We start from the raw sequence: 21,454 nt of genomic DNA on the forward strand, positions 1-21,454 counted from the left end.
CATACAATTTTATCAAACAGTAATTTCCTCTAGCTCAACAAAAGTTACCATCAGCCCCAATATTTAATAACCTAGGAGACTGTTTTGTTGATGACTTTTCTTACCTATAGGTTAAAATATTGCAAACATTATAACTTGATTACTCAGCATTCGGGCTGAGGGGTGGCTTGACACACCCAGCCACTCCCAGGAACAACTCAAAGGAGCTTTGTTATGGCATGTCTGGAATCATTCATCCTCTCTCTCTCTCTCTCTCTCTCTCTCTCTCTCTCTCTCTCTCTCTCTCTCAATAAATTTCAGCCACAAATTCTTGAGCACCTTCCCCAGATACCTACAAATCATCAAGTGTTTTTCCCCCCATTAATACACACAGTTCCCATCGATGCACAAGACAGTTCCCCATACAACAGAGAAATAACGAGAACCTTGCAAGTTTCCAATAATTCACAGAATTCACATAATAAAAGCTCCCACCTGAGTCTTCATTGAGACCTATTATCTCCTTCTCACATGTAGAGAAACTTAAAAAAGATAAGGCAATTTTAGCTTAGAGTTTCTGAGACTGAAAAAGAAAAATGTTCTCAAAACCTCAGATTTATAATCCTTTACCCAAACGAAGCCCATTTCAAGAATCCAACAATCTAACATGCTGTCCTGCTTTGGGTCTCATTAACTTCTAGTGTTCAAGAAGCCCAACGTCCTGTCTAGAAGATATTTTATAGTAAATGATAACTTGTTATGGAAAATAACTTACATTTTCCACTAAGAAACAAATTTTCTACTAAGACACAAACTTAAGGGGAAGAAAACTAAGATGACTTAAAAAAAAACACTAAACCATTGGAAAAAACAAAGAGTAAAGAGTAAAGCAGGACTGCAGAGGAAAACTACAGCCAATTCAATAGCATCAGCAACACGATTTGCCTGTAAAATCCTTCCTACTGCATGTAAGGGCATATCCAAGCAGAAAATTCAATATCAAATCAATTAGATTTGATTGATAGATGTAGAGAAAAGGGAGTTTGGGAAAGAGAATTCACCTTGGAGTCGATTCTGAACCATACTCATTAGGGATTAAATACCAGGAAGAAAATTAACTTCTCTGAGCCTCAGACTCCTTTAAAGAGGGAAGGGTTGGAACCGTTGTCCTAAAGTTCCTTTAGATGTAAAGGTCAAGGAGTGAAAGCCTGCCTTTACCTAACCAAAAAGAGCTCAGTTACTCTTGCAAATTAATAGTATGGAATGCTTTAGATATTGACATAAAAGTGAAATAAAAGTTAACCATGTTAGTTTGTTAGTGTTAGGTTTTAATTCATTGGGTAATAGAGCTATGTGATGCAATGACATCTCATTCAGTAGTTCAAATATTTGTATATATAAAATATTTTATAATTTTTTCTCTATAGGTACTTCTTATAGGGAAAAAGGAACAAATAAAAGAATCAAAATACAATCTTTTCAAAACATCCAGTAGAAATAAGAATTTCTCTACAACTGGTAATAATGCAAATTAGTCAACTCTTCTGGGAAATACTTGGGCAACATGTACCTTTTTAATATTCATCTTTTTTGACCCATAATACAGTTTTCAGAAATCTTTCTTAAGGAAATAATTGCAGATAAAGTCAATGATTAAAGTACAGAAATGTCCATAGCAATATTACTTATAAGGGAAACACTAGATATCAACTGAATGTCCATCAATAAGGAAATAACTAAATATATTTTCAAAGGGCAATGCTCACAAGATTAAGCTGTGTAACAGTAGATTAAGAAATATATTTATATATATTTATATATGTATATATGTGTATGTATATATATGTATGTATATTTAGGGACTTGTTTCTTGCTGTAATGCACTTAAGGGTTACTTGATTTTATATTAAAAATTGCCTATGTGTATGTGTGTATACTTAGAAGACAAAGAAAATGCATAAAATAATTTTGACAATAGTTATTTCTGGCTGGTGAAATTAAAGGTAATTTTAATTTTTCTATAGTGCCCTGTAGCTTCCAAATTTTCTACACTCATCATGTATCATTTCTTACAATTAGAAAGTCTGTTTCTTGACAAGTTCCTTTCAAAAAGCTGTCTGCCACAATTGAGCCTCTGCATAACAAATCTCCAGTTATAATCAATTACTACGTGTTGTACAACAGATACCTTCTATTTGAGTAGCTAATAGAGGTGTCTCTTAAGAAGTAGAAATTCCAGTAGGTCCCTTGATGAGGTCCGGACCTCACAGTGGCCCAGCAGTAGCTGGGGGGTCCCACCCGAGACAGCAAGCAGCCCCCACCCCTCCTGAGATGAGCCAGGCTACCGAGGACAGGAGCTGGAGAAGGGACTGGCGCGCGGGATCCATTCTAGGATGATCCCAGCCCGCCGAGGGAGGGGAGCGCATGTGGGAACAAGCCTGACACTCTTTCTCTCTCCTCCCCCCACCTCCTCCGCCGCTCCAGCCCACGTGCTGACTCAGTGGCGACCTTGATCTCGCGCTGGCTACATGATGCAAGTACAGCAAGTCAAAAAGCCGACACTCACCTCTACAGGAAACTTGGCCATCACCAAGCCCAAATCCTTTGTTTTCAAACAGTGAAACATAAGCCCCCAACGCCTTGTGTGCACATTTTTAAAGGTGATGTAAGAGCTTTTACTGCATGCCTTATGACAACTATTTTACATAAGTTCTATTTTTATTCCATTTTATAAATGAAAAGGAAAAAAAGCTACAGAAGCACAGGGCTAGTAAGTAACCCCCCACCCCGCCAATCCCCCCACCGGGCAACGTTGATGATGATGGAACCAGATTCGATATTTAAATCCAAGTTAAATGCTCTTAACAAACACTACTCTTGTATTAAACACCATACTCTGTGTTTAATCTGAGATTAAACGTACCCTGTTTAATGTGAATTATGGAATATATTGTGTGGAATATAAGAATTACCCCTTCCTCTAATAAGTGTTAGTTCTATGTGATGACAGAATCAACGACAGAGGGAATGTAGGAATTTGCATACCTCACAAACATGAAGTCCACTGGCTTCACTTGGAAAGGGAAGAAATTTTCAAGGCTTCCAAGGAATTTGGGAATAGAGGAAGAAACGTATGAATCAACCTATACTAGGCACTCAAGGTGTCATGCCAGGCTGTGCAGAAGAGAACTCTAAATTCTGGTCTCTGCCTGCTAAGGTGGGATCTAAAGGTGATGCTTTTCACGCATTGCCCTCATTTTCCCCAGACCTGAGGGACTCTGGCATTTGATTATTGTAGCTCCAGGTTCTCCCCATGTGGAAACTTGTGACCAGACACTTCTTCACTCAGGGGCACTTTATTTGTGCCCCTTCATTCAAACCCTCATATCACGTGCATGTAAGCCTTGTCCCTCCCTAGACCCTAAGCCACGTGGAGATCAGGGACCACATTTTATTTATCTGTAATCCCTACTCCCCCTCCTAGAGCTAACACAGTGCTTTGCACACCAAACACTAAACAAACATCTTAAATTTGTAAAAAGGCACATGAGTAGATATCTACTAGCAGAAAGCAGTAAGTTATTTGTAGCAACAGCAGGTGCAGTTGGTGATTGTTATGAAAGCAAGTGGAGTTCACTTGCAAGAAAGAGAGTTGCTATTTTAATATTTTGAAACAGAAAGAATTAGAAATTATAGTGAATAAATCAGAGTTTTCTTTCTTTATCCAATTAGTTCAAAATGCTTATGCTACTGGTTCTTCAACACCATTGTGCATCAGAATATATGGGGTGGGGGGGGGAAGGTGAGAAAGAAAGTACAATCAAATTGCACATTGCACATCCCCGGGCCCAAATCTCAGACACTGTCCCTCAATATGTCGATGCCCCAGAATCTGAATTTCTCCCAGTGGTTCAGAGTTGGTTTTTCACAGATCACACTTTCAAAATCACAGGTTTCCGTACACCTGAAACTAACATAAATAAATAAATAAAGTAAGTAAGTAAGTAAGTCTCTTGTAGGCAAAAAAAAAAATCACAGGTTTCTGTCCAGTTGCACACTGACACAGGTTGTCCAATGGTTAGTGCTGATTCTGGCATGACACTGGCTGGTTCCAAGCTCTGCCATCCACTGACTCCACGGCCATGAGCAAATTACCAAATCTCGCTTTGCCTCAGTTTCCTCATATGTCAAATGGGGTGACATGAGTAACTCTTCATAGGATTAGAATGAGGACTAAATGAGAAAACACGTGAAGTGCTTAGAATAGCATCTACCACCAATAAACATCCAATAAATATGAACTACCATGATTTTTCCTCTCTAAAAACTGTAGTGAGGTTACAAACCTCAGCAAGATCAGTTTCATCCATATAGCAGATATAGAGAAAAAAGGGTAGATTTTTTTTTAATTGGAAAAAAATTTGATAGTCTTTAAAGCTTGAGAGCAATTAAGAATGGTTAGTTGTATCCTATGTATACACACACACTCTCACACACACACACACAATTTGTGAGGTTTTCACTTTCTACATTTAGGTCTGGATGCCTCAAAAACAGAAAAGAACAACAGCAGAAGAACAAAGTTGAATAACAAGAATGAAAGTGGAATTTACTGGTAGTAAGGAGGGGAATTCAGACTTTGAAGAGGGGAGTACATATTTCATATTTCTTATTAAATAATGGATGTTTATCATTATTATCACTATGACAACTTATAATGCAATTTATAAGTTTTTAGAGCATATCTAGCCTTTTCCCCAAAGCAATTTTATGTATATTATCTCTTTCAAATTAGTTATGAACTATGATTCCAATGTTACAAATGAGGAAAGGGACATTAGAAGCACCCTTCACGGGTGGGCAGTCATGGCTGCCCTCCATGACCAGTGTCTCCCACCCGTGTCTCCATTATGGAGCCATGATGCTAGTACACCCCTAACCCAAATTATATTGTTAATATTACAAAGATGATTATTCACTCTACTTGTATAAAATAATACCTCCTTGATATTAGTCTGTGACCTACTTTTTTCAGCTCTTTGTGTTCCAGGATTTGATAAGCAAATTAGTGTTTACCTATTGATACCAGCCATGACTTCACTGCACGATATCATTAGCCAGAGAAGGAGGAGCCTAAAGAAGGTGGAACAAGGCTTTGAGTCGATTTGGAGGAGGAGGTTGTGTGAGAATGGCAAGATCCCTCCTCCTTCCTCTTCACCTGTCCAAAAGATGACAGAGATGCCTTTAAATAGCTGAGCAGCCATAACATCAAAGCTAGCTTTGAGTTACGAAGGAGAAAAGTTAAGAAGGAATGCAGTTCCTTAAAGAAAAAAAAATCAATAAATAGGTTTATTGGCCCATGAGTGAGAATTAAATAGAAAGAAGAAATAGAAGGTACAAATTAAACAGAGATGTCTCACCCAATAAATCAAACAGGTAGCATTTGACTCCTGAATTAAAAGTCTATAGAACATCGAAAGTATTAGCAGTTCTTTTCAAGGAGAAGCTAAATTACTAAGTCATTATAAAGCTCACCACATGAATTTTAGGTTAGGAGGTGTTGTTAGGTGAATAATAAGACAAATCACATGTCAGAAAGAAGCTTCTTGGTTTCTTCCTTTTGAAAAATGCCTGATGCTAGCTTGCTGTTCTCCTCACTCTTACACCACTAACAGCAGTGTTTGTGCTGACAAGGCAAGCTTACTCTACATCTAAGCAATTAGAGGCTGTGGGGCAATTAGTCTGGGTGGAGAACACAAATTTTGTATGTGTCCATCTCCAAAGTGTTGGGATTATTTTAACTTCAACATCTCTACAATGAAAAATCTGAGTGCCAACCCTAGTGTTGAGAAGACTGAGTCCCGAGAATTATATCATCTCCTGTTTGATGTAGGCTCACAATTACATGTGATTCATGAGCATGAACTGAACATGTTCAAACTTGACTATAAATACTATCTTTGCTTTATACTGGAAGTAATCAGTATGCCCTAACTAGTTCTAATTTAGAGAAAAAATGGCTGTCACCTTGAACTGCCTGGTGTACGGTAGTAAAGGAATCTGAAACAAGTGGAAAGTTTTCTATCCTTGTCACACCACAGGGATATCCATAGTGGCAAAATGTGACCGGTGATTTGTTTTTACTCAGCTGACAAACATGTGCTCGACAGTTTTCATGGGTCAGGCTTTACAATATCAAATACTTCATTGACAATCCCCCATGGTACAGTGTCCTCAAATTTCTGCACGCAGCACAGCTCATGGTGTCAGAATTGAGTCAGTGTTCTCTAGCCCCCTTTCTCTCTGGGTATCCCTGTATCTCTCCTCCTCAGCATGAAATTTAAAATTAAGCCATACATAAATTATATTCTCTTCTTTCATGGAGATGCCCTCTTAGCTTGGGGCAAGTTGGTCTCATATCTTGCAAGAAGAACGTGAATTTTGGGAGGCTAGAGGAAGACTGTTATGAATTGAATGTTTGTGATCCCCTAAAATTCATATGTTGAAGCCCTAACTCTGAATATGATGGTGTTTGGAGATGGGACCTTTGGGAGGTAATTATGGTTAGATTAGGTAATGTGGGTGGGACCCTCACAAGGAGATTAGTAGTCTTATAAGAAAAGGAAAAGAGAAAAATCTCTCTCTCTCTGTCTCTCTGTCTCTCTGTCTCTCTGTCTCTCTGTCTCTCTCTCTCTCTCTCTCTCTCTCTCTCTCTCTCTCTCTCTCTCTCTCTCTCTCACTCTGTCATGTAAGGACACAGCAAGAAGGTTTCCGTCTGCAAGCCATGACAAGTGTTCTCACCAGGAAGCCAATTGAACAACACCTTGATCTTGGACTTTCCAGCTTCCAGAACTATAAAATATACATTTCTGTTGTTTGAATCACTCAGTCCCTAGTATTTCATTATAGCAGCCCAAGATGACTACTTATATACAGGTAATAAGACAATTTAATGAGGCAAAAATAGTCTTTTCAACAAACGGTGCTGGGAGAGCTGGATACCCACATGCAAAAAAATCAAGTTGGACCCCTACCTCACATCAGATACAAAAATTAACTCAAGATGGCTCATTGACCTAAATTTAGAGCAAATACTATAAAACTCCTAGGAGAAACATGGGAGTAAATCTTTGTGACCTTGGATTAAGCAATGGGTTCTTAGATGTGACATCAAAAACATTAGCAACGTATTTATCTAAAAAAAATAGATAAATTAGACTTCATCACAAAACTTCTGTAATGCAAAAGACATCATCAACAAAGTGAAAAGACACTATATATATAATATAGATATAGATATAGATATAGATATAGATATAGATATAGATATACACACATATTTACTCCACAGAATGGGAGTAAATATTTTCAAATCAGATAAAGGATTTGGGTCCAGAATATATAAAGAATTCTCATTTCTCAACAATAAAAAGACAAATAACCCGTTTTTTTAATGGGTTAAGGATTTGAATAGATGTTTTTCCAAGGAAGCTATACTAATGGCCAATAGACACATGAAAAAATGCTCAACATTATTAGTAATTAGAGAAATGCATATAAAAACCACAGGATACTACTTCACACCCACTAAGACGGCTATACTAAAAAAGACAGAAAATAACAAGTGTTGAAGATGTAGAGATGTTGGAACCTTCATGCATTTTAGTTGAGATATAAAATTATTCCCCAAAATTGTAAAATTGGGGAAACAGTCTGGCAGTTCTGCAAAACGCTAAATATATGACCCAGCAATTTCACCCCTCAGTATACACCTCCCCAAATGAAAACACATATACACATGAATGTCCATAGCCGCATTGATCATAATAGCAAAAAATGAAAACAGTCCAAATGTCCGTTGGCTGATGAGTAGATGAATAAAATGTGGTTTACAATGGATATTATTGAGCAATAACAAGAAATGAAGTACTGATACATGTCACAATATGGATGGACCTTAAAGCCTTATGCTAAGTGAAAGAAGTAGGTCAGAAAGGACCACATATTGTATGATTCTATTTATATGAAATGCTTAGAACAAGCAAATCTATAGAGACAGGGCGAGGACCAGAAGAGGGGGGGTTGGAGTGAAATGGGGAGGGACAGTTAATGGATACAGGGTTTCTTTTAGGGGGATAAAAATATCTACAATTAGGTAGTGGTGATGGTAGCACAACTCTTGTGAATATACTGAAAAAAAAATGCACAACACTTTAAGAGAGTGAATTTTATAGTATGTGAATTATATCTCAGTGAAGCTATCATTTAAAAAAGAATTATATAGGAAAGTCAGAGGAACACATAAGTACTACTAGTCAGCCAGCTACAGGTTAGGTAAAAATCATGCTTTGATAGAACAGGGGGACTGTGTCAGAGGCTGTGGGAAGAAGAACAGAACTGAGATAAGGTGCAGCTGGAGACCATCCCTGGAAGATGGAATGGGTGGAGAAGAGGGCAGCAGGAGCAGCCATTCAGCCCTCAGGTTGAAGTTGGCACTGCAGGTGGTGCGAAGGAGTAAAGAGAATCTGACAGTGGGTGTAGATAGCTTGGGCAGTGGCTTGTTTTGCAATTAGACGTTATACAAAAGTAAAACTTCTCAGCTGCATTCTGGTTACCATTCCAGAGCACTTCTGAAAAATCTCAAACCTAGACTACGAGTCCCTCTTTCAAACTCCAAGTCTACCTTCAACATCAAAGTGTTTGTGTTGTGATCCACTGAGTAAAATGCACCTAATCAAACCAAATGAGTGCTGAAAATACATGAGATTCCTATAATTAATTGAAAGGGGTTCCGACAGAGTGGCACTTCCTTAATGCAAGAGTTAATAGAGTGATGGGTGGGGCAGCTAATGGTAGTGTCCAAACAGCCCCAAGCTACTGTTGAGTAAGCATGAATCGGACAAAGTCAGGGCCAAGCCCATTAGTCTGGCAGCCAGTGACCTCACAGGAGAGGAAGAGAGGCTGGATCACCGCTGTGGTCACACCCCTCCATTGAAGTTGTGTCAGATCTGATTCGAAACACTTCAAATGAGGGAGTGAGGGGTTAAGTCTTCTCTTTCAATTTTTGTATATGAATCAGTGTCCCTATATAAAGCAACTGTTCAAAACAACTATTGAACTGAGGGAAACAAGAGGCAGTTGTTCTAGGCAGCCGGTCCCTGCCTAAGAGGAACTGACTAGCTTTCCTGGAACTGGTCTCCGGCCACAGTCAGTGGAACCACTGGTACATATGGTGGAAACCAGACCCCACTCTCTTTCACGTGACCAAGATGCCTGTAAGTCAGAAACTGACAAGGTTGTGTCCAACTGGTGAATCGTTCATCACCTTACATACACATGACCTATCTAAGCTTATGATACATTATGTATGCCTTATATAAAGGCATTTTGAGCATCAATTCATTTGAATTTCAAAACTGAATCAAATTTGTTTTTGTTTTTTCTGTAGCATCTTTCTCTGGAAGGAGACAGCAAGATATAGTAAAAGAGGTCTTTGGCCCCAGAATCCAATACTGGTTCCAACATTCACAAAATATATGTCCTCAGGTTATTTGTACAATTCTGCTGAGCCTCAGGTTTTTCATCTATAAAGTGGGTATAATTATACCAAATTCATAGAATTGTTGTGAGGTTAAAATTAAACACCTTAAATTGTAAGTAAACACCATGGTCTCCTTGTGTGCAAGAGAATGCCAATTTCAACATGGACAATTCATGTCTAGCAAGGATTTTCCTCACTCAAGCTATGTGTCAGAATTGCCTGGGAATGGTTAACAGACACAGTTCCCAAGCTCTACCCCCAGAAATTCTAGTGTAATGAACCTGGGGTGGGGCCCAGGCATCAGTATTTTTTAAATGCTCCTGGGCGATTCTAAATAGCAACCAGGGTTGAGAATCACTGGGTAGATCACAATCCTCCAATTGTGATCTAGGAATCAGTTTCAACAGAATCACCAGGGTTGACTGTAAAACCAGGATCCAAGACCGGGCCTCACCCTCTGCCTACTGGGTCAGGATTTCTGGGAGGAACCCCAAATCTCCATTTTTAACAACTTCCCCAGATAATTAGGATGTATACTAAAATTCACGACCAGGATAAGAGGGTGTAACCCATACTTCCTACATCTGGTTGAAAAGACAGCTCTCTCAGCCCCACCCCCAGAAAAGATGATTTTTTAAAAAAATATATACACCTCCTCAAGTACCTGAGGTTTGCAGATGACTCATCCAGACTTCCACCACTTTTGTCATTCAGATATAAAGGACCAACTGTATGTCAGATGATACAAAATCTGTATTCGGGATGCAGACATTCCTAAACCAATTTAACTATCACATTTCAACATGAAAAATTATGTAGAAGACACAGCTGCCTATTCAATTGGGAAGGAATGTGAGTTAATAACCTCTTGGGAGTCCCCCAGCTACCTCTTCTCTTTTCAACTTCTTCCACCTCTCCAGCTTGAGGAGAGAAAAGACACAAACATAGCATATTTATTCAAGAAGAATATATCCACTAATGTATCCATCAGAATTACACATACATGTATATATGTATAGGTACATATACACTGTGTTTCCCCGAAAATAAGACCTAGCCAGACAATCAACTCTAATGTGTCTTTTGGAGCAAAAATTAATGCAAGACCCAGTATTATATCATATCATATCATATCATATATCATATCATATCATATCATGGGGTATGTTTCATAGGTCTTATATTACATTATCTTATATAAGACTGGGTCTTACATTATAGTACAATAAGACTGGGTCTTATATTAATTTTTGCTCCAAAAGACACATTAGAGCTGATTGTCCGGCCTGGTCTTATTTTCAGGGAAACACGGTACACACAATTACACACGAATATATATATACATACACATTTATTCATTGAATTTATTCAAAAATATCTTTTCAGTGATTTGATTGATCCTTCAGTGAACTGGCTTTTCACAAGTTATTTAAAGCCAAGGTCAAGGGGAATGTCCTGTTGCCTGAATATACCTTTTTTTGTGTTTTGTTGTTGTTGTTGTTGTTTTTGCTTGTGTACCATTTCTGCCAGTGCACCTGGAACATTTCATTTTCCCATCCCTCCACCAGCGAACTAATACTAATGAGTATTGTTAGATCAGGTAAGTCCTTTTGGTTGCAAGTGATAGAAAAGCCAACTAGCCTGAACAAAAAAGGGGGACAGTATAGGCCCATCTAACCAAGTGATGGGTAGGGCAGAACTTTTTCTCATGTCTCTCATGTCTGCTTCTCTCTGCTTATTGGCCTCACCTTCCGCTGTAGGTGGCTTTCCCCAGACAAAGGGGATGTGGACCCCAGACACTTCAGCCACACATAGTAATACGCCATCACCAGAGAACACAGGGCTCTTCCCTGACAAGTCCACTGAGAAAACCCTCAGGGAAGTGTCCAAGCCATGGGCACAAGTCCATCTCCAGAACAATTAACGTTGTCCCAGTCTGCTATCAATAGAATATATCCTTACAAATCCTTGAATTCAAGTTGTTCCTTTGGAAAGAGGAACACCCCTCAAATGCCCTTTCAGAGACCTTAGAGCAATTCTCATTTTAATGATTAAGCATTAATTACTTTAATATTAGTAATAACTCAGATATCGCTATTGATTTTGACTTTGTTAATGTGAAATGTATCATCATGCATACATAGTCCTGTGACTTGTATTGCTTAAAAGTTCAAAATAATTTGGCTCTTTTTATATGATATAGGACTAAAAAAATAATAACCTTTCATTTAGTTGACTAATAACCACAGGTATTTTGGTTTATTATATATAATATTTTTAAATAATAAATCATGTTTCAAGTATTCCATAGGTCAGAATTTTCCTTTCTCCAAATTCATATTTTTTCCTAACAATCCTAAACCATTCTCGACCATTCAGAATCTGCTCCTCTCTTTCCCGTGCCTTCCTTCCTCTCTCTCACTTCCGTCAAATCGACCCTCTCGACTCCCCTCCCCTGATAAAACGTCTAAGAGCACTCACTCATTTCCTCATAAGACGAGATATGTGGTTTAGGATACAAATGTGATTGGGCACAGTTCCAAGTAGGGTTTGTTCCCAGTGAGAATCACTATAACAGGCCCCTACAAGACAATGATCAGATTCCAGTTTCTAGAAATGAATGTATTTCTGTTACACATTCAAAAAGAACGTTTCATCAGGGCGTGGGGCAAGCCCTGTCTTCACTGAATCTTGGCTCAACACAATGAACTCACTTTGAGAAAAGGCGGGGAAGGAATTTGTGGGAACAGTTAAAAAAAAGGTTTACGTTCGGGTCCTCGGTCATGCCACGAATGGGGCTCCTGAACTGAAACTTTGAGGAATGAATGCTGAGTACACCAATTCATTACATTCACTCTGCCTTAGGGATACATTTTTATGTGGTGATAAGAAATAACACATATCTGTATGCATTTGCAGAGACATATTTATATCTGAAGGAACTAGAAGCAGAGTAAAGTATTTCCCTGGGGACTCATTTTTTCTAACTTCCTGTCAGCCTCAATGATGGCCCCCAAGTATATACTGCCAAAGAGTGACATCATCGCTGCCTCATTCAGACTGCCCATTTTGAAAAGACACTCAACTTGACCCACTCAGACATACTGAGTGTGTGGAAGGGGGGTAATGTTTCTGTAAGCTACCACATGCTTTTAATTTATTGCATTTTCAAACGTCTAGGCATTTACTCAAGGTTAAAAAAAAAAAAAAGTACATTTTAAAGCCCAAGAAATAAAATAAGCAATCTTGTTTCCAATCACAACACTCCTTAAATTGAATAAACGAAAAAAGTAGTTCAAGTTTTTTTCGAACTATGGTATGAATGGCTTGTAGAACATAGGTTCAGTTCTATCTTCTCTGAATGCCTCCACAACCCTTCTGACTCAATTCCCCCCAGTTCCAGCACCTACCATCACTAGTCCTTGGTACAAACCTCTGATCCTTCCCAGGCTCACTTCTCTCTCCTAATTAGCTCTAGCACTCCTCAAGACCCACATCGCCCCCCACCCACCACCCTCCGTGGGGCCACTTTAGATCCCTGGTCTCTTGTGAACATAGAGGGGTATCTTGTGAGCTATTATCGTGTGTGACTCCACCTTCTATATGCATCTTTTGTTTATACTCTCAGGCCTCCCACCAGCCCCTGCGTAGCCAAAATTAGCAAACAAAGGTGGTGAAAGGAGTAAGCCAGAAAAGATGTGAAAGAAGGAGTAATAGAGCAGACCTGGTACCCCTAGGCCCCACTCCCACTCCAGTGAAATCAAAGACCCTCTCCTTTGGGATGGAGGAGGAAGAAGGTTTGGAAAGGAAGCAAGAAGGCAATACTCAGTGTGGGAGCCATACAATCTGCCTATGCCTTGGCAAGCCTCGCTGGAGGTAGATAAAGCCCTCTTGTCAGTTTCCAAATCTGAGCACAGGCAAGGCCTGAGCCTCAAGTCCTAGAGGAGGCCCAGGGAGACAGCTCACCCCACAGAGAGATTCTCCTGGAGTCACCAGGTTGTGGCAACCCTACAGAGAAAAATGGCCATCCAAGAATGTGTAGGCATGGGAGGGCATCTGAAGGTGACACAGCCAGGGGACTAATGGGATGCAAAACCATCACACCCTAATATCTATCTTGAGGAAAGGAATAATTGTGCTCGCTTCGGCAGCACATATACTAAAAAAAAAAAAAAAAAAAAGAGGAAAGGAATAATGCCCGGAATGATAATCCTGAATATGACTGAGTTTGTTCTGAGTGTGACAAAATTTTAAATCAATAATGCTCCCTCTAGTTTACTGAATGTAGCTGAATTCACTTATAAGTAGTGAGATTATTTTCTTTTCTCTATATTAGACCTAAATTCAGTTATCAAAAGAGTCACATTTTTCATGTTTGATTTTTGAAAGTTCATCACACTACATGCATAATTTGCCCTTATTGTCAAACATTTCCTTGAATGCCTATTCCATTTCCATGCATTAAAGTACTTGGAATTTGACTTTTTCCCACTGACACCATATCTCGTCCAATCTTCTCTAGTGAAAGGTGAGTTTCATCCAGTTTTTTCTCCAGGGAAACCTCCTATCACTTTCCCCTACTATTTAAAACATTCCCACAGCACTTATACTTATTTGTGGTTATCTATTTTATAGTTTATTTACTATTATTTATTATTGTGCTTACCTCACCAACTAGACTATAAGATCCATCTCTTTTTGACTGTGTCCATCCGCAGGGGCCAGCTTGCTACCTGTTCTATAGTAGTTTTTCAGTAGAATCTCGTAAATACTCTACACAGAAACTTGCAACTCACAAACCTTCACAGATACACAAATCTCTTCCAGAAGGCAAGAGTGCATAAAATCTAATCACCAATAATATTATTATCTAATCTCCACTGCAAATATAGTTGATTCATAGCTAAAGTAAATGGGTGGCTTTTCTTGAAACATACCCCATTCCATTCTGTCTCAAAGGGTTACTTCTTGGGATACACTTCTGCAAAGATACCCCATCTCCATCTGTTGGCATCTTACCTGAACTTACCTGAACTTCAAGGTTCAATTAAAACTTTGAAAATTCTATATCTTATTGGGAAGAAAACTGAGTTCCACTTGGGCTAATTCAGTGAGGACACCCATTTCAAATGACCTTGAAAATTTACTTGTAGCTTTCTCAATTATGGGCAGACAAAGTTGACTAATACAGGGAGAGAAAAATAAGAGGAGCCCCAACATAGAAGCAAAGTCTTGGGAGAGTGGGTGGGACGCTTGTTTAGGTATGGTAACAGGTATGGAGAAATGGAAGTCCCTTGCCTAATGAATTCCTTGTGGGGGTGGCTTTAATTGCTGCTGACACTCCATACCCTTCTTAAAGCCCCAGCCTATGGACTGCCACTTGACTGGTTTAATTATGTGTTTCTCAAAAACCATCTGGAATGTGTCATACACCCAAGACACAGAGTAGAAAGGCACAAACTATATCCTCAAAGTTGAGTGATGAAAAAGTAAGTGAATGATTACAATCTAATGTAGGACCAGTGATAGGATGGAGCAGGACATGGGATAAACTGAGAGCAGCAACCAGCCTGAGGAGGGGCGGACACTCTCAGGGAGGATGAAGGCTTAGGAGTGGGAAAGCTGAGCACTCATGGCGGGATGGGACAGGACAGCGCTAGAGCCTCACCTTCCAGAGTGAAAAGCCAATAGATCATTATCTGAAGCTGAAAACCTACAAGTAGAAATACACACATGCTCTTTGGAGAACTGGAAGTAAATTCTAAAATGACCAGTTAAAAAGAGGTAAAAGAAGGGGCCTCTGGAAAGAGAGAAAATGGGGGCTAATATTTTCCATGAGAAAAACATATCAATCTCTTGGGTATCACTGACAAAATAAAAAAACGAAAAATAAAGAGGAAAATCATTCCTTGAAACCTTACTTCAAAAGTTGCATAATATCCATCATATGGAGACATCGTATTGTTAAGCAGTCTCCTATTGTAGAATATTTAAAATTTTCCCTAATAACATAAGGCCATGTTCAACAGTGCCGTCCACGGATGTTGGTCTGCGTCTCTGATTACCTGCACAAGGTAGGTTCTCATTCGGGAGCAGAAGGCAGTGGACTTCGTTAGGAAAGCCATGCCCTTCTGCCATAACCCATGCCTCCTCCTACTTAGACCCAAAAAAATGCCCTTGAGGACAAAGACTTTCATGATCAATAATAAATTTAATTAGTTTAATTATATACTTATTTTAATTGGGTAAATTGTACATGTTCATTCATTAGTTTAATTTTATGTGTGCATCTTATGTTTAACTAACCCTCCCAGCCTCAGACCCCACAAGAAGGGGGAAGGAAAGCCAGCCAAGCATGTGACCACCAGTCTCAAGATGTATCAGACATTCCTGAGACAAAGCAACCACCTGCCACCTCTGGCCGTGTCTGTGGGCCATGGGTAGGGCTCTACAGCTCAGGGCTGCAGCCATCCTGAGAGAGGCCACAGAGACTTGGCAGGATTGGGTGGAGAGACGAAGAACCATTATTCACTGTCCGACTCGAGGTTTGACTTGTGCTGATTCCCCTGCCACCATTCCCATGAGTGTAACTCTAAGTGTTTGAAAGCTTTGGGTACATAACATCAAACCACTTTCCCAGAGCTCTAAACAAAGTTATGTTCCACCAACAATGATACAAACAAACAACCACAAAAAGAACCCATGAACCTCTGCAAGACAATTTATTAATGTGTAATGGTCCTTTTTTGAATAGACTTTAGACCATTGTGAAACACTGCCCTGAGCTATAAATTGTAAATTATGAAATAGCTAATGTCATAGCCCTGTGTTCCTGTCCTTGCTGTTGAAATTTCTCTAGCCACATGCTGTCTAACTAATAAACACTTGCAAGCGAGTGCTGTGCACCTGAAATATAGCTAGTCCGAATTGAGAGGTGCCATAAGTGGAATGTGCACCCCAGATTTCAAAGACTTCGTGCAAGAAAAGAACGTAAAATACCTCATTAATGTTTTTATATTGATTACATGCTGAAGTGATAATATGTTGGACGTGTTGGGTTAAATACAAATACATAGTTAAAATTAATTTTGCTTGTTTTGTTTGACTTGTTTTAATGGGGCCACTAGGAAATTTAAAATTACATGTGTGGCTTACCCTTGTGGCTTGCATTACTTTTTTTTTTTTTTTTTTTAATTGAACAGCATTGTTCTATAGAGGAACATTTTTCTATAAAGAGCTCTATTCCAGACGGCTCTAGGCCAAGATTTACTTCACAACTGGTTTCCTAATCTTTGCCTTTTCTTGTTTCTGCCCTGAAGCTAGTACCTCTGATGATTTTCAATTTTCAAGGTGGTGGGTGGGGGGGAGGATTACAACAAAAGGTTAACTGCTTCCTTTTCAATCCCTGTGATGCCTCTGCGTTGGTAAATAACTGTAGTTGCTAAGCTGTAGTTTCTAAAATGAGCCAGTAGAGGGAGCCCTTACCACACTTAGGACTGAAAAAACCACTTCACATTGTGGAATACAAATTCTTTGCAGCAGATTGTTCATTGGTTAACAGGTAGATTGATTGAACTAAGAAAATTAATTACTTCATATTAAGTGGCAGAATTTATTTAAAACTGAAAGATGGACCTGATATTGGAGAACTGCTCCACTAGCCAAAAAATATTTTAAAGGAGCAATAATATTTGAACGTCTCTTTTAATTTTGTTTTACCCTAAAACTCTTTGAATTAAAATTTTAAAAATAATTTGAATTCCCCTTTGGGTTTCTGGAGACTGAAGAGTAAAATTTCAAATTTTCTGATGTAACTACTTATAAAGGTGCTTTATCCTTTGTCATCTGTGTAAAATATTTACAACAAAAGGGTGACTTGGTAGTCAATATTTAATGTCTTGTCGTAATTAATCTTCTTCATGGCAGTTACTCTTCTGAAGCTGCTCCATGGAACCTTCTGGTAATATTTGGATAGTAAATTAGTTTAATTTGATATTGCCATTACTCAAGAGTTCAAACAAGAACAACTGACTTTGTCTACTTTAAAGAAAAGAGAAGCAATTGGTTGGAAGGGTATTAGAACAACGCTAGACTGAAGGGAAGGCCAGAGAATGAAGTTCAGGAATTAAGCAGGAACCAAAGGAGGCCAGAAACCTGCCCACTCCCTACCCAGGCACCCTTGCCAGACACAGGGCCACTGACTCCCCTGCCAGGTTATGGGGTCTGACCACATTCTCCCTCAAACTTTGGGTCACTTGCTCAGGATTCAAAAGCTCAGACAAGAACACCAAGCTGAGGTTGTGAGTTCATGCCCTGTGCACCACCCCAGCCCCCAGCCTCCGCACTGAGGGACCTGCCACCCTCCTGTACTTTGGGCAATCTGGGTGCTATGGTTGAGTTGTGTCCTCCCAAAATAGATATGTTCAAGTCCTAACTGCCAGTACCTGTGAACGTGACCTTATTTGGAAATAGGGTCTTTACAGATGCAATCAAATTAAGATGAGGTACATAAGAGAAAAAAATGTGTAACTGTGTGTGATGATGGATGCTAATTCTACCTGCTGTGGTGATCTTTTCACAGTATATACAAATATCGAATCATTATGGTGTACACCTGAAACTAATATAATGTCATATAGCAATTACATCTCAATAAAAATAAAATTAAGATGAGGTCAGACTGGATTTGGAAGGGCCCTAAATCCACGATAGCTGGTGTCCTTATAAGAAATAGGAAATTGGGGCAAGGAGGCTCAGACACAAGGGGAACATGATGTGACAACAGAGGCAGAGATAGAGTGATTCATCTACAAACCAAGGAAGAGCAAGGATCACAGGCCACCACCAGAAAGTAGCAAAGGCAAGAAAGATCCTCTCCTAGAGATTTCAGAGGGAGCACAGCCCTGCCAACACTTTGATTGGGGACTTCCAGCTTCCAGAACGGTGCAACAATCAGTTTCTGTTGCTTGGAGCCACGAAGTGTGTGGCACTTTGTTACAGCAGCCCTGGGGAACTAAAACACTGGGGGCCCCCAAAACAAGAGGCGGTGGTTTGGGAGCTGGCTCACCAAAACCCCAGACACAATCTTCTGCTTTTCTGTACTTATACATTTGACAAGATTTCTTTAAAATTACTTTTTTTTAAGGTTTTCAATCCATCACAGAAAGATTTCAGAAATAACGAAGAGCTAGGAGATCTATAGATCTACTACATTTGGATGTATTCACATACATATGTGAATTAATTTGTGAACAAATTCTTATATCAAGTGAATAAACTGTAGAAGTAAATGTGGCCCCATCCTACCTGTCATATACCTATGGAGCAGAAGGAGAGATGGCACCTCTCTTCTCTCAAGGGGCGGCTCCCTCCCAATAACGTGGGTTCCATCTTAGCTGTCACAGTAACCCTTGATATCGGTGGTAACTGGATTTAATGTGGACATGTGGTCTAGCCCAGCTCATGCATCTTGTACATAATGCACATATTTCTTCCCTGTGTCAGGCTATGGGCTATAAAGAATGTCCCTGGCGAGAGAAGCTTATGAACTGATTGGGAAATAAGAATCTTCCGTAAAACTTCTCTGGAGAAGAATCTGCACAAACCACATGGTTGGTACAATCCTGCCCCCATGCTTGGCTCCCGTCTCTCCTCTCCCATCATGAAAAGCCAGCTCAGGAGTCCATTCCTCTTAGTAGCCAGCCCGGCCCAGCCCAGAGCAATCTCTGCTCCTTCCAGCAGCATCTGCTGCCTGGAACGCTCAGCTCACGCTTGTCTCTCAGGACTGTCTATTGCTCATCTCTCGACTCAGGAATGGATTATATACTCTTTGAGAACAGGGATCGCACCTTATACAGGGAATTGCCAGCAATACTGTCAAAGCTGGAAACGCGATAGGTAGACACCTACTAGTGAGCACCAACAAGGAGTCCCAGATCCCCAAACAGCGAATGGGATAAACTCATTAACTTGAAGTTGATTCCAGAATCAAGCATTCCTGTGTAAAATTTTAAGGGTTTCTAACTCACACCTGGTCGTGGTCACTGTTGGTGCAAACAAGAGGAAGGGAAGTGGCCGAGGTTGACAGAAACCTACATGCTGGTCTGTTTGCCTGAGAGAAAGAGGAAGCATCCAGTAGTATCCAGATGTGGCAAAAATGCAGAACACAGAACAGTGAGGACACAACCTGCCAGGGATGGCGGTGAGAAAGCGGAGCCTGAAATGAATCATGGAGGAATGCCAGGCTGTGAAGATGCTTCATCCAGACCGTACTGCAGCCCTTCAAGTTAACGTGCAGCCTCCAGAGCTGACCTCATTACCTGTGGAAACCACGGGCATTAAGTGTCAGAATTAACTGTGAGATTGGAGTAAAAGGCATTACAAAGGTAACATCCAATACCTTTGTAAAGTAAGGGACTCCCACTGGAATCCATTAGAAAGTTTTCCTAAAATTTCAGCCGTGATCGCCTGATAGCATTGTGCTGTGTCTGCCATGGTGATGCCCTAGACGCGGTAGATTGTTATGACGTCTCTTTTATTTTCCCATAGGAATAATGCTACCCCTTGGCATCGAGTCGTTCGTGGAGGTAAAAATAAAAAACACCACCATTTACTGAGTGTTCACTATGGGCCAGACCTCGTCGTTCACTATCTCTCATCTTTGCAGTTACCTTGTAAAGTAAGAATCATTAGTCCAGCTTGAAAGCTAAGAAAACTAAGTTTCAGAGCAGTTAAGTGCCTGTCCTTGGGTCTCACTTCAACATCTCTAATTCTTTCTGCTATATCCTAGCACCTTGGCAATCTGGCATAAAAACAGAGATGCGCCTCTAGGCATTCACAGTAATTTCAAGTAAGATAATTAAACTCTTCTGAGAGGGGTTAGTTTAAAGCAGCAGGAGATTCTGGAGATACCCTGCCTCATCCTCTTCACAGACAACCACACTATAGACAAGAGCAGTAAATCACCTCCCTAAGGTCAAAAAGTAAGGCAGCTGCATAGCTGAGTATAGACCTGGGGTCTTCTAAACCCCTCTCTTTAAGAAAGGCCACAAAGCTGTGGAGTGGGAGAGTCAGGATTAGAACTTATGACTTCAAGACTCCAAGCCCAGAGAGAGCTCGTCCCACCTCACTACAGTGTGCAGACGCAGCACAGTAAAATTACAACAGTACTGTTGGCACTTCTGAAATATATTTGTGTTGTAATACCTATTCGTTCGACAATCAATGCACAATGGTAGCCTTTTTCATCTGGGAAATTTAGAAGGAGCTTGGAAGGTTAGATGCCTTTCACATAATGGTCAACTCAATTTAGATTTGTTAACTGACATATTGTCCACTTGGATCAATTACCTGATACTTTACACTCTAGGGTCTTAGAAGACAGCCAACTTCTAAATAAGTTAATGTCTCCATCTCTCTCCAAGGTATATATTTCTCCTGACCTAAATCTATCCCTTAGAGGCTTTTATAATATCCCTTTTCTGGAATTTCTCACTGGCACAATAAAACCACTTTCTTTGGGGGTATTCCTTGCCTTGATAGGGGTAGTATACTTTCTCTTGTAAGAGGGAACCTGAATCTTTTGCTTCTACAAAGGCCCACCATTTTAAAAACAGGCCCTAAAACATGAATGATGAGAGCTGAACATTTCAGTCTTTTCACATCTTTATTAATTTGCCCAAGCATGGTATCTCTTATTATAGCGTTTTAACAACCTGTGAAGACCTGATCATAATGATATATGGAAGGTACTTGACGTTAACACTACAATTTGCTGCCTTCTCCATACGATTTTTATAGACCCAGTTGCCTCTTTATAAAATTTATTACAAAATTACTTTTCAGACTGCTACTAGTTGTCATTCACGTGTTACTGAGTGTTTTTATGTGATAAGTGTTTGGCCCAATGCTTTGTTGCACTAAGTTAGGTAAGCC

This window comes from Rhinolophus sinicus, linkage group LG09 (genome assembly GCF_036562045.2).
Source record: "Rhinolophus sinicus isolate RSC01 linkage group LG09, ASM3656204v1, whole genome shotgun sequence".
In the NCBI taxonomy this organism is placed as follows: Eukaryota; Metazoa; Chordata; class Mammalia; order Chiroptera; family Rhinolophidae; genus Rhinolophus; species Rhinolophus sinicus.